The sequence below is a fragment of the Sinohyriopsis cumingii genome, chromosome 18 (genome assembly GCF_028554795.1).
Source record: "Sinohyriopsis cumingii isolate HCF-2022 chromosome 18, ASM2855479v2, whole genome shotgun sequence".
In the NCBI taxonomy this organism is placed as follows: domain Eukaryota; kingdom Metazoa; phylum Mollusca; class Bivalvia; order Unionida; family Unionidae; genus Sinohyriopsis; species Sinohyriopsis cumingii.
Genome location: NC_142978.1, coordinates 68,782,471 through 68,792,162, shown reverse-complemented (window position 1 = coordinate 68,792,162; position 9,692 = coordinate 68,782,471). Strand labels below are relative to the sequence as shown.

General features: G+C 39.5%; 1 pseudogene; it reads left to right on the top strand.

The window, feature by feature from the left end:
• The first annotated feature begins 4,462 nt into the window (after nucleotides 1-4,462).
• On the top strand, nucleotides 4,463-8,894 carry LOC149776906 (uncharacterized; annotated as a pseudogene).
• The last annotated feature ends 798 nt before the right edge of the window (nucleotides 8,895-9,692 follow it).

Sequence of the window (9,692 nt, the reverse complement as noted above, 5' to 3'; positions counted from 1 at the left end):
TCCCAGATTACCAACTAAAAATATTCAGTCTGGAATCTTATAGTTACTATGAGAGAGCATAAAATATATAAAACACTTTTTTTAAGATAAGGCAACAACATAATAATCCTTTGTATGCTATCAAAGCAGAAGTACTATAATTAGTTTTTTTTTTAAAATCTTTAATTATGCTACAGAATCTATTATCATTGCCCATCCCAGAAGACAGATACTACATTGTGAAAGATGCAGTCTTTGAATAATCTTGGCGTGACATCCAGTAGTACATAGTTCTGGCACTGCTAATTACGTTGATTAGCCACTACAGATGAAGTATCACCTTCAAATCATGCAGTTCGCAGTATACTCGTTCTCATGTACAATATATATTTAACATGATGAGGAAAACATATCACAATATATGTGTGTGTGTGTGTGTGTGTGTGTGTGTGTGTGTGTGTGATTTGGATTTTTACCGTAGCTTTAACAATTTTTCAGTCATATCGCTACGATATCTGCAGTGTGACAGTTTATAGTGATGTCTAGCACTGGGGCATCATGCCACATACATGTAGCATGATGTCCCACCCAGTCACATTATCCTGACACCAGGCCGACCCGTCCTAACATTAACATCTTAATGCTGAGCGCCAAGCGAGGCAGCTGTTGGTATCATTTTTGTAAGTCTTTGGTATGACTCGACCAGAGATCGAGCCCACTACCTTCCGCATCCGAGGCGGAAGCTCTAACCACTAGGCCACCGGAGCGGTCACAATCTATATTGTATAGTCATTAATATGGAGAATTTACCAATGAATAGGCGTTCCTACTTCCATCTCCACTGGTCATCTTCTTTGGTTGCAAGGGATATAGTACTGAAACACATTTAATAATCAGTTTTAATGATTGTTGGAATATAAACTTCTCGTAATAAATAAACATGGAACACAGTTTAAATGTAGTCACAAAAACATCAAAAAATAGGTCATATATACTTCTTTTTGTAATAATGTTTTGGCAAAACTTAGTATCTACCCACTTACAAACATCACGACTCTACGTTGGATAGTGTATATAGCGTACTAAAATATATCCGAGACGGACGCTCTAACCAACGATATATATATATATATATATATATATATATATATATATATATATATATATATATATATATATATATATAGGTTTGCAAGACCGCGGAAAAAATGTGGTGGCCCTAGGAAAAATGTGTAGGCCCTAGGGAAAATTCTCCAGTAGGCCCCTATGAATTACAAACTGTGACGACAGTGGACCCCCTGACCGTTGTTTGCCCCCGGAATTTTGTTCTAGTAGCCCTACTCTGTCCGAGGCCCTGAGTTATTTTCCTGTTTTTTTCTCCTCATTCGTTAATGCTTTTTGGTGGTTTTCTTTTTGATTCTGTTGTCCTATTTCATCTCGCGTTTCTCCTATATGCTTCTTTTGTTGTTGTTGCTGTTGCTTTTGTTGTTGTTCTCTCGCTTCCATTTGCTTTTGTTGTTGGTTCTGCTGTTTACTTTTTCTTTTTGTTTCTCATTCGGTTCTTGTTTTTGTTTCTATTTTTTTTTTTGATTGTTTGTTGCTTCTGATGTTGTTGTTGCTGTTGTTTAAACTTTTGTTGTTGTATCAGTTCTTTGTGTCTTGCATACATTTTCTGTCAGGATGTGAATAGCTCCCGTCAGAACGTTCTAATGACATTGTGTTTAATAACTAAATATCCATTACGACATCGTAATTATCACTCTTAATGTTTTGTGGTCTCGGGAGTCGAGTGGTCTAAAGTGCTCGCTCACTGGCACCTCTGTCCGCATTGGTGGGTATCGTACAGTAAATGAAAAACACAAACAGAAGAAAACACGGTTTTTACGATGGACAAGAGATTCAAGCAATTCATCTGTGCTTGTATATTTTATCTCCTGTTTAACTTTGCCTCTGAGCCATGCACATTTGGATAAGAAATACACTGGAAAATATCAACATTGATTTTAGTTCATTCAAATGTGGTTAGAAGCATAATAACGAACAGTCTACATGGTAACCAAAAAATAATGCCATTTCTTTCCTCAATTAACCGCATTAGAGGTTAATCAGACAAGTTAAGCTTGAGCCAATAGGATATAAAAATAACTTTTGTAATTACTTGTACATGGCACCAGTCTCGAAGCACAAAACACAAGTTTAGTTTTCATACTCATATTTAGTGTTTCTCGATGTATCATAAATGTTTATGCTGGCTGAAGTACAAACAATGTGAAAGAAAATGATCAGATAAATTTTGTTTGACTCCTAGGTAAATTATCAAATATTTCACATTCTTTCCTCGTTTAGTCTCTCTCTCTCTCTCTCTCTCTCTCTCTCTCTCTCTCTCTCTCTCTCGGCCTTTCGGCTTCGTTACTTCTGTCTGTCGGTCTTCCTTCTTGCATGCTTCACTTCTTTCTGGCTGTAAGTCCCTTGTTTTCCCCTATTTCTAAGGACCTGATGATAACACTAGTCAAATTTTCTTTCATTAATCAATGACCACAATTGCACAACATTAAATTCAAAACTGACTTCACTTAGAGAAAGGCAGAACGTTAATAATGTTACAAGCAAGAGGTCTCTTTAGTGAACTAATGAAACAAACTATAATAGTTTTCCTCTAATTAATGCATGACCACCAATATCACAACTACACCTTTACATCACAACTTCACAATTGCCTGCCTACCTCACAAATGCCTTTTTTCTCCTTAATACATTTCCGTAACGTAGCGCCGGTACTTACCTACCATAAAATACAATTCACAACTCAAACACCAAATACCGGGAACTATTTTTCTACGCTAACTTAAGTCAGTCAAATCATGATTTTAAGCTTCATTGCGCCTGTAACTCTACACCATATTTACCATCATAGTATGAACAAAAGGCGTCTCCAGACAACGGGACCGTCCCTTCTCGATTGTTCTATTGTACGATTTACCAGTCTCTATCATGAATACTTCACATGGCGTCACACAATCAATCCACACAATTAGATTTTAATAGAGACTATTTGGCAACAGTGACATTTATGCGGCTCTGACGTGAGCTCACTAAAACTAAACCATGCCATCATACAAAATAAACTTTTGGTGTGTTTCATATTAAAGAGATCTTATCATGCATTGGCTTGTTAATGAAGGGGATGCACTAAAGTAGCAAATCTTTGTACATCAAAGTTAAACATGTGTTATTTTGTAGTCTTTCCAATAAAATTATTTTAACTGAAGATTAGCATGCAGATCTTTGATTATTTCATTTTAGAAAAAGGGACACATTCTCTGTATTTTCACATTTCTGACAGTCCAACGTCTTCAAACTCCTGGACGTACATTTTTACTTATAGATACAACAACCATTATACAAAGACTCAACATGATACTTTTAATTTAGTTTATTAATATGGATGGGAACTATGTGCATGAGGTGAGGTTAATGTAGTATTTAGATTGAATTTATTTCGATTTAGAATCAAAATGCATATTTATTGAATGTCCCCTATTTGATTGTATAATTTCTAGCACTGTGTATGTATGTATGTGTGTCCCCATTTTGTATATGTGTGTGTCCCCATTTTGTATATGTGTGTGTCCCCGTTCTGATGGTAAAGATTCTCATACAGTGTTTCTTGGAAATCAACCACAAATCAATTAGAAATGACATGTATGTATGAAATGCATAGTAAAATAGATCTTATCGCTTGCAATGTCCTACAACCGTGTGACAGACAGAAGCAGACATTTTGCCAGTAAGCAATGCCCTACAACCATGTAGCAGACAGAGGTAGACATTTTGCCAATATGCAATGCCTTACAACCATGTGACAGACAGAAGCAGACTTTTTGCCAATACGCAATGACCTACAACTGTGTGACAGACAGAGGCAGACTTTTTGCCAATACGCAATGACCTACAACCGTGTGACAGAGGCAGACATTTTACCAATAAGCAATGCCCAACAACCACGTGACAGACAGAGGCAGACCTGTTGCCCAGTCATCTGAGCCATAGTTACACTGCCTCTCCTAGATTATTAACAGCCGTAAAAATCAAAACCGAGGTATTTTGCATGACCATGATTAATCTGTCTAAATAATAGGTCCATTCTATCAATATGTTATCAACAGGCTATATTTGTTAAATAATAATTTATTTACTTATAATTAATGTTTGCTAAATCCAGAAGTATCGCTTTATTATATACATTACACGAGACTGTGTTGATCGTCATCTTCCAGGCTTTCTGCTATTTTAACTAAGCAGATTTTGAAAATTAATTAACTCTGCCATTGTAGGTCCCAAGCCCAGGTGCAAAAGGATAAGGGTTGGGCGTGGGGCTAGCAACCCGACCCTGTAAAACCCAACTTGCTACACAAACGCGAACAGAAGAAAACCCAGAAACTGAAAGCTGAGGGAGGAAGGGCCTTCTTCTAGAAGATTTATGATGCTATGTGGTGAAAGCCGCGATCCATCGGAAGCCATAAAGCAGGCAACCCTTCTATCAAACAGGAGAAATAACATCGCAACATGGAATGTGAGGACAATGTATGAGGCAGGAAAAACAGCACAGGTAGCAGCAGAGATGAGGAACTACAACCTATCCCTACGGGGCATTAGTGAGACAAGATGAACCCAATCTGGACAAAGAAGACTGATGATAGGAGAGATGCTACTGTATTTAGGACATGAGGAAATAACGCGCCTCATACACAGGGGGTGGGGTTCTTGCTGTCAAAGCAAGCATGTGAAGTTCTATGTGACCCACTGTTATGCGTTGGGGTGGGATGCTCCCAATATTTATTTGAATTACTGTGGAATTCCCACCCTGGCTCGTTTTTGTAGGAAGTGAAATTAGTGATAGAGAGAGATACAGCTCCGAACCCCCAGTCAGCAATACTGACAATTAAATTATTAAGAACACAAAGGTGAAATTCAAAGAATAACAATTTAATACAAATTAAACGATATTAATTTATCAACCAATCTTATTCCTCTCGACCATGTTACAACCTATTTCATCACGTGATTATAGTGTGAGATGACTTTCCCCTGTACTTGGTTTCTACTCATCTGTGTTTAACCCGCCAATTCCTTTCCCCCTTCCGGCGTTCTCCGTACTCCGATTCTTCCTATCCTCTTCCCCTTTTGTCTCCTTTTCTCCTCCTCCTTCTCTTTCTCTTTCTCCTTCAACGAGGCTTGTTCTCCGCCTACTTCTATCCTGTCTCTCTGAGACTCGGAACTTGACTACCCGGTAGTTCTGTCCCCAAAAGCTTCCAAAGAAAAACACAAGGACGTTAGCATGTTTTGTTAGCCATCTCGCTCACACTACATCAACAATCAATCAATCATCAGATCAAGGCTATCTACATCTTTGGTCACGCATTCGTGCACATCGAAAAAAAAGAGCGGTAACCTACTTAACATACAGACATCACTAAAGTACGTCACATCAATATATATATATATATATATATATATATATATATATATATATATATATATATATATATATATATATATATATATATATTCTTAATCTTATTATTCTCAACAATATCACAACAATCCGACGCATTTCTGTACATTACACTCCAATAAGTGTATCCATATTATTTAAATTTACACACTGCAACCATTTCCAAAGGTACAATTTAATTCAACAATTGCAAAATCTAGAATATCACATAAATAAATACACTTGCTTACCACGAAGTAACTACATAGCGAATTACAATATTAATTCTGACGAGCGAGCAATCTACATAATCATAACTCATTTCTCAAGTACGCATGTAAATTAAACAATACAAAGGTAATTCTACGTACTAACAATTCTAGTAAGTAAATATACATACTGCACATAATTACAATTACAATGCTGTAACATTCTGCAACAATCGAGCAAATAACTCACTGACCTTTACGAAGCTTTCTGTCTTTGAATGTACCAAGGTTTTTCCCGCCAAATCAGGAGTGGCTCCCGGAGTTATTGCTACAACTTGTCAGCACGATGCTTCACAATGACTAATTCTTTCCCAGCCCAAATGACTGTTAAATTCTGGTTCGAATTGATGGCCCCACCCTTCCTCAGTTGCGATTGGATATTAATTCAACCCCAGTCGGTTTAGTTTAACAGACGAGCCTCAGGCCATCTGTCAAAACGGGGAGATTTACAACAGCATCGAGGTCCTTTGTTCAAAGCTTTCAACGTCTACATGTGAGTTTTAACATCTAACGGAGCGGCTCTTGTACAAACACAAATTGCCACGGCAGTGCAGGGTCGACATACTCACGGCGCTAACCCATCCCTTTGTTCCTGATTTACGTAATCGCGGGCAGGCAAACGTGACAAAGCATATAATGCACCGATAGAATGGGAACCACATGGGCCCAGAATTCTCACGGCAACGTTTAGGACCAAGAAGGAGAAAATAAATATGAACGTCATACAATGCTACGCTCCAACAAATGACGGTGAAGAAAAAGATAAGGACCAGTTTTACAACAGACTACAGAATATAGTAGAGAACTTCCCAGACAAAGACATCAACATCCTCATGGGTGACTTCAGTGCCAAAGTTGGGTCAGACAACACAAGGTATGACAAGCCATGTGGATCGACGGCCTGTGCGAGATGAACGAAAATGGAAAATTGAGGGTACCATATTTCCCCACAAGAGAATCCACAAGAACACATGGATATCACCAGACCATGTGACAGAAAATCATATTGACTACATCTGCATAGCCAAGAAGTTCAGAAGATCCCTGCAAGACGTGAGGGTGAAGAGGGAAGCAGATGTGGTATCTGACCACCACTTATTTGTCTCAAGGCTGAAACTTAAGCTGAAGAAGAACTGGATGGGCGCCAAAGAGAAGAAAACAAAGTATACCATCAACCTGTTGAAAGATGCAAAAACCTAAAGAAGAATACAGACTGACGCTTAACAACAAGTACCAAGAAGTACTAGGCCCCATGAAGCACCAGCAGAAAGAATGGATTTCAGCCGAAACATGGCGCAAAATCCAGAAACGTAAACAGACAAAGCAACAGTAAATAGCAGTAGGACAAGAACTAAAAAAGTAAAAGTACAAAGATAGTACACTGACGCCCACAGAGAAGTGAAAAGAAGCATCAAGACAGACAAGAGAAACTATGTTGAAGGAATGACAGCAGAGGCAGAAGAAGCGACCGGAAGTGATAACATGTAGAAGCTGTATGACATCACCAAGTAGCTCTCAGGCAAGTACAGCAAACAGAGAGACCCGTAAAGGACAAGCAATGAAATACCATAGCAAGTACAGAACACCAAATTAATGGACGGGCGTAATATTTTGAAGAACTGTTGAACAGGCCAGCCGTACTAAATCCCCCAGAAATCCACCCAGTCAACGCAGATCTCCCCATAAGCTGTGACACTCCCACCAGAGATGATATCAGGAAAGCCATCACCCAGCTAAAGTATGGCAAAGCATCTGGACCTGATGGCATCCCAGCAGAAGCCTTCAGAGCAGACTTAGATGCTTCAGTGGAAATGCTATACCACCTCTTTGAAAAGATCTGGGAAGAAGAAGAAATTCCGACTGACTGGAAAGAGATACACCTCATCAAGATCCGAAAGAAAGGCGACCTCAGCATCTGCTCCAACTACAGAGGAATCACACTTTTATCAGTCCCAGGGAAAGTCTTCAACCGGGTCCTCTTGGAGATGATGAAGGAGTCCGTTGAGCCACAGTTACGAGATGAGCAAGCGGCCTTCCGGCAGAACAGATCGTGTACGGACCAAATAGCTACTCTTCGCATCATAATCGAACAATCGTTGGAGTGGAATTCTTCACTCTACATCAACTTCGTCGATTATGAGAAGGCATTCGACAGCGTGGACCAAGAGACACTCTGGAAACTTCTTCGCCACTACGGCATCCCAACCAAGCTGGTGAACCTGATCAAGAACACTTACAACGGAATGTCCTGCAGAGTCATTCATGCAGGACAACTCACAGACAGCTTCCTAGTGCAGACTGGCGTGAGGCAAGGCTGCTTGCTCTCGTCGTTTCTCTTCCTTCTCGCCATCGACTGGATTATGAGGACGTCCACCAGTGTTCGGAGAAATAGGATCCAGTGGACATTTTGGAGACAACTTGAGGACCTGGACTTTGCCGATGACCTAGCACTATTGTCCCATAGTAAGCAGCAAATGCTGGTTAAGACCGACGTACTGGCAGCCATATCAGTACAGGTTGTCCTCAACATCAACAAAGACAAGACCAAGATCCTCAAGATCAATTATGCCAGTAACAACCCAGTCACACTAAAAGGAAATCCCTTGGAAGAGGTGGAGTCCTTCACGTACCTAGGCAGCATTATCAACCAGCAGGGTGGCACAGACGCAGATGTCAAGGCAAGGATCGGAAAGGCAAGAGCAGCTTTCATACAGCTCAAGAACATCTGGAGCTCCAAAGAAATTTCCTTAACTACCAAGATCAGGCTGTTCAACTCCAACGTGAAGTCAGTCCTACTGTATGCAGCAGAGACCTGGAGAACCACCAAGTCGACTGTAAAGAGAGTTCAGACCGTCATCAACAACTGCCTAAGAAGAATTATCTAGATCCGCTGGCCAGACACCATCAGCAACACCAACCTGTGGCAGAGAACCTTCCAGCTTCCGGTAGAGGACGAGATCAAGAAGAGAAGGTGGGGTTGGATGGGACACACCCTATGCAAGCCGCCAACCAACATTACCAGACAGCCTTTGAAACGGAACCCTCAAGGCAAGCGGAGAAGGGGACGACCAAGAAACACCTGGCGACGCGACCTTGAGGCGGACATCACTAAGATGGGTCACACCTGGAGTCAGCTTAAGGGGATGGCATAGGACAGAAGCCTCTAGCGATCTTTTGTGGGCGGCCTATACCCCGGCAGGGGTGACGAGCAAAACTGAACTGAATTTGATAGTTGCAGTCACTCGAACAATTTCACATTCACCTTAATCCAGAGCAATGGATGTCCAGGACAATACCTGCACCTTTCTATGTTGTTACGACGAAATTTGTTTATAATATCTGTTGAATATATTTTCAATTTAAGACAAAATGTTCCTATATGACAAATTTATTTTGTCAGTTTCTAAGGACGAGAAGATTTTTAAAAAAAAAAAAACTAGATAGACAGACAGTTCACCTCTTGGAGATAAATCCTTAATCTATTTTCCCTTATATCATACATATGACACAGTCACCGTACAACCAGTATCTGGAGGTTTATGAGGAGAACTGAGAAACCAAGGATCCCTATATTCAAAGTGATTACGTAAGTGAATTTATTTGTTTCAAACAAGCTCTTTAACTGTCATTTTCTCCAGTCTGTTAGGTATATGGAATTATTATGTATGTAAATCTCGTTCTCTTTGTCCTCTTCCATAGTTTTATCTCTTTTTTTTCCCGTCTAAATTTTAATTTCACATAGCATTTCCCAAGTAAAGGAACTACAAAATTAGAGCATTTATTTAAAAATTATGTTCTGGAATATCCTAATGATATCTGAAAAATAAAATAATTGAAACAATAAAGCATTTAAATCAAATTGTATCAGACCATCATGCTAATCGGGCTCTTATTGAGCGTACAAGTGATGCTAGTGTTCTGATAGGAAATATTAGTAAAGAAATACATTA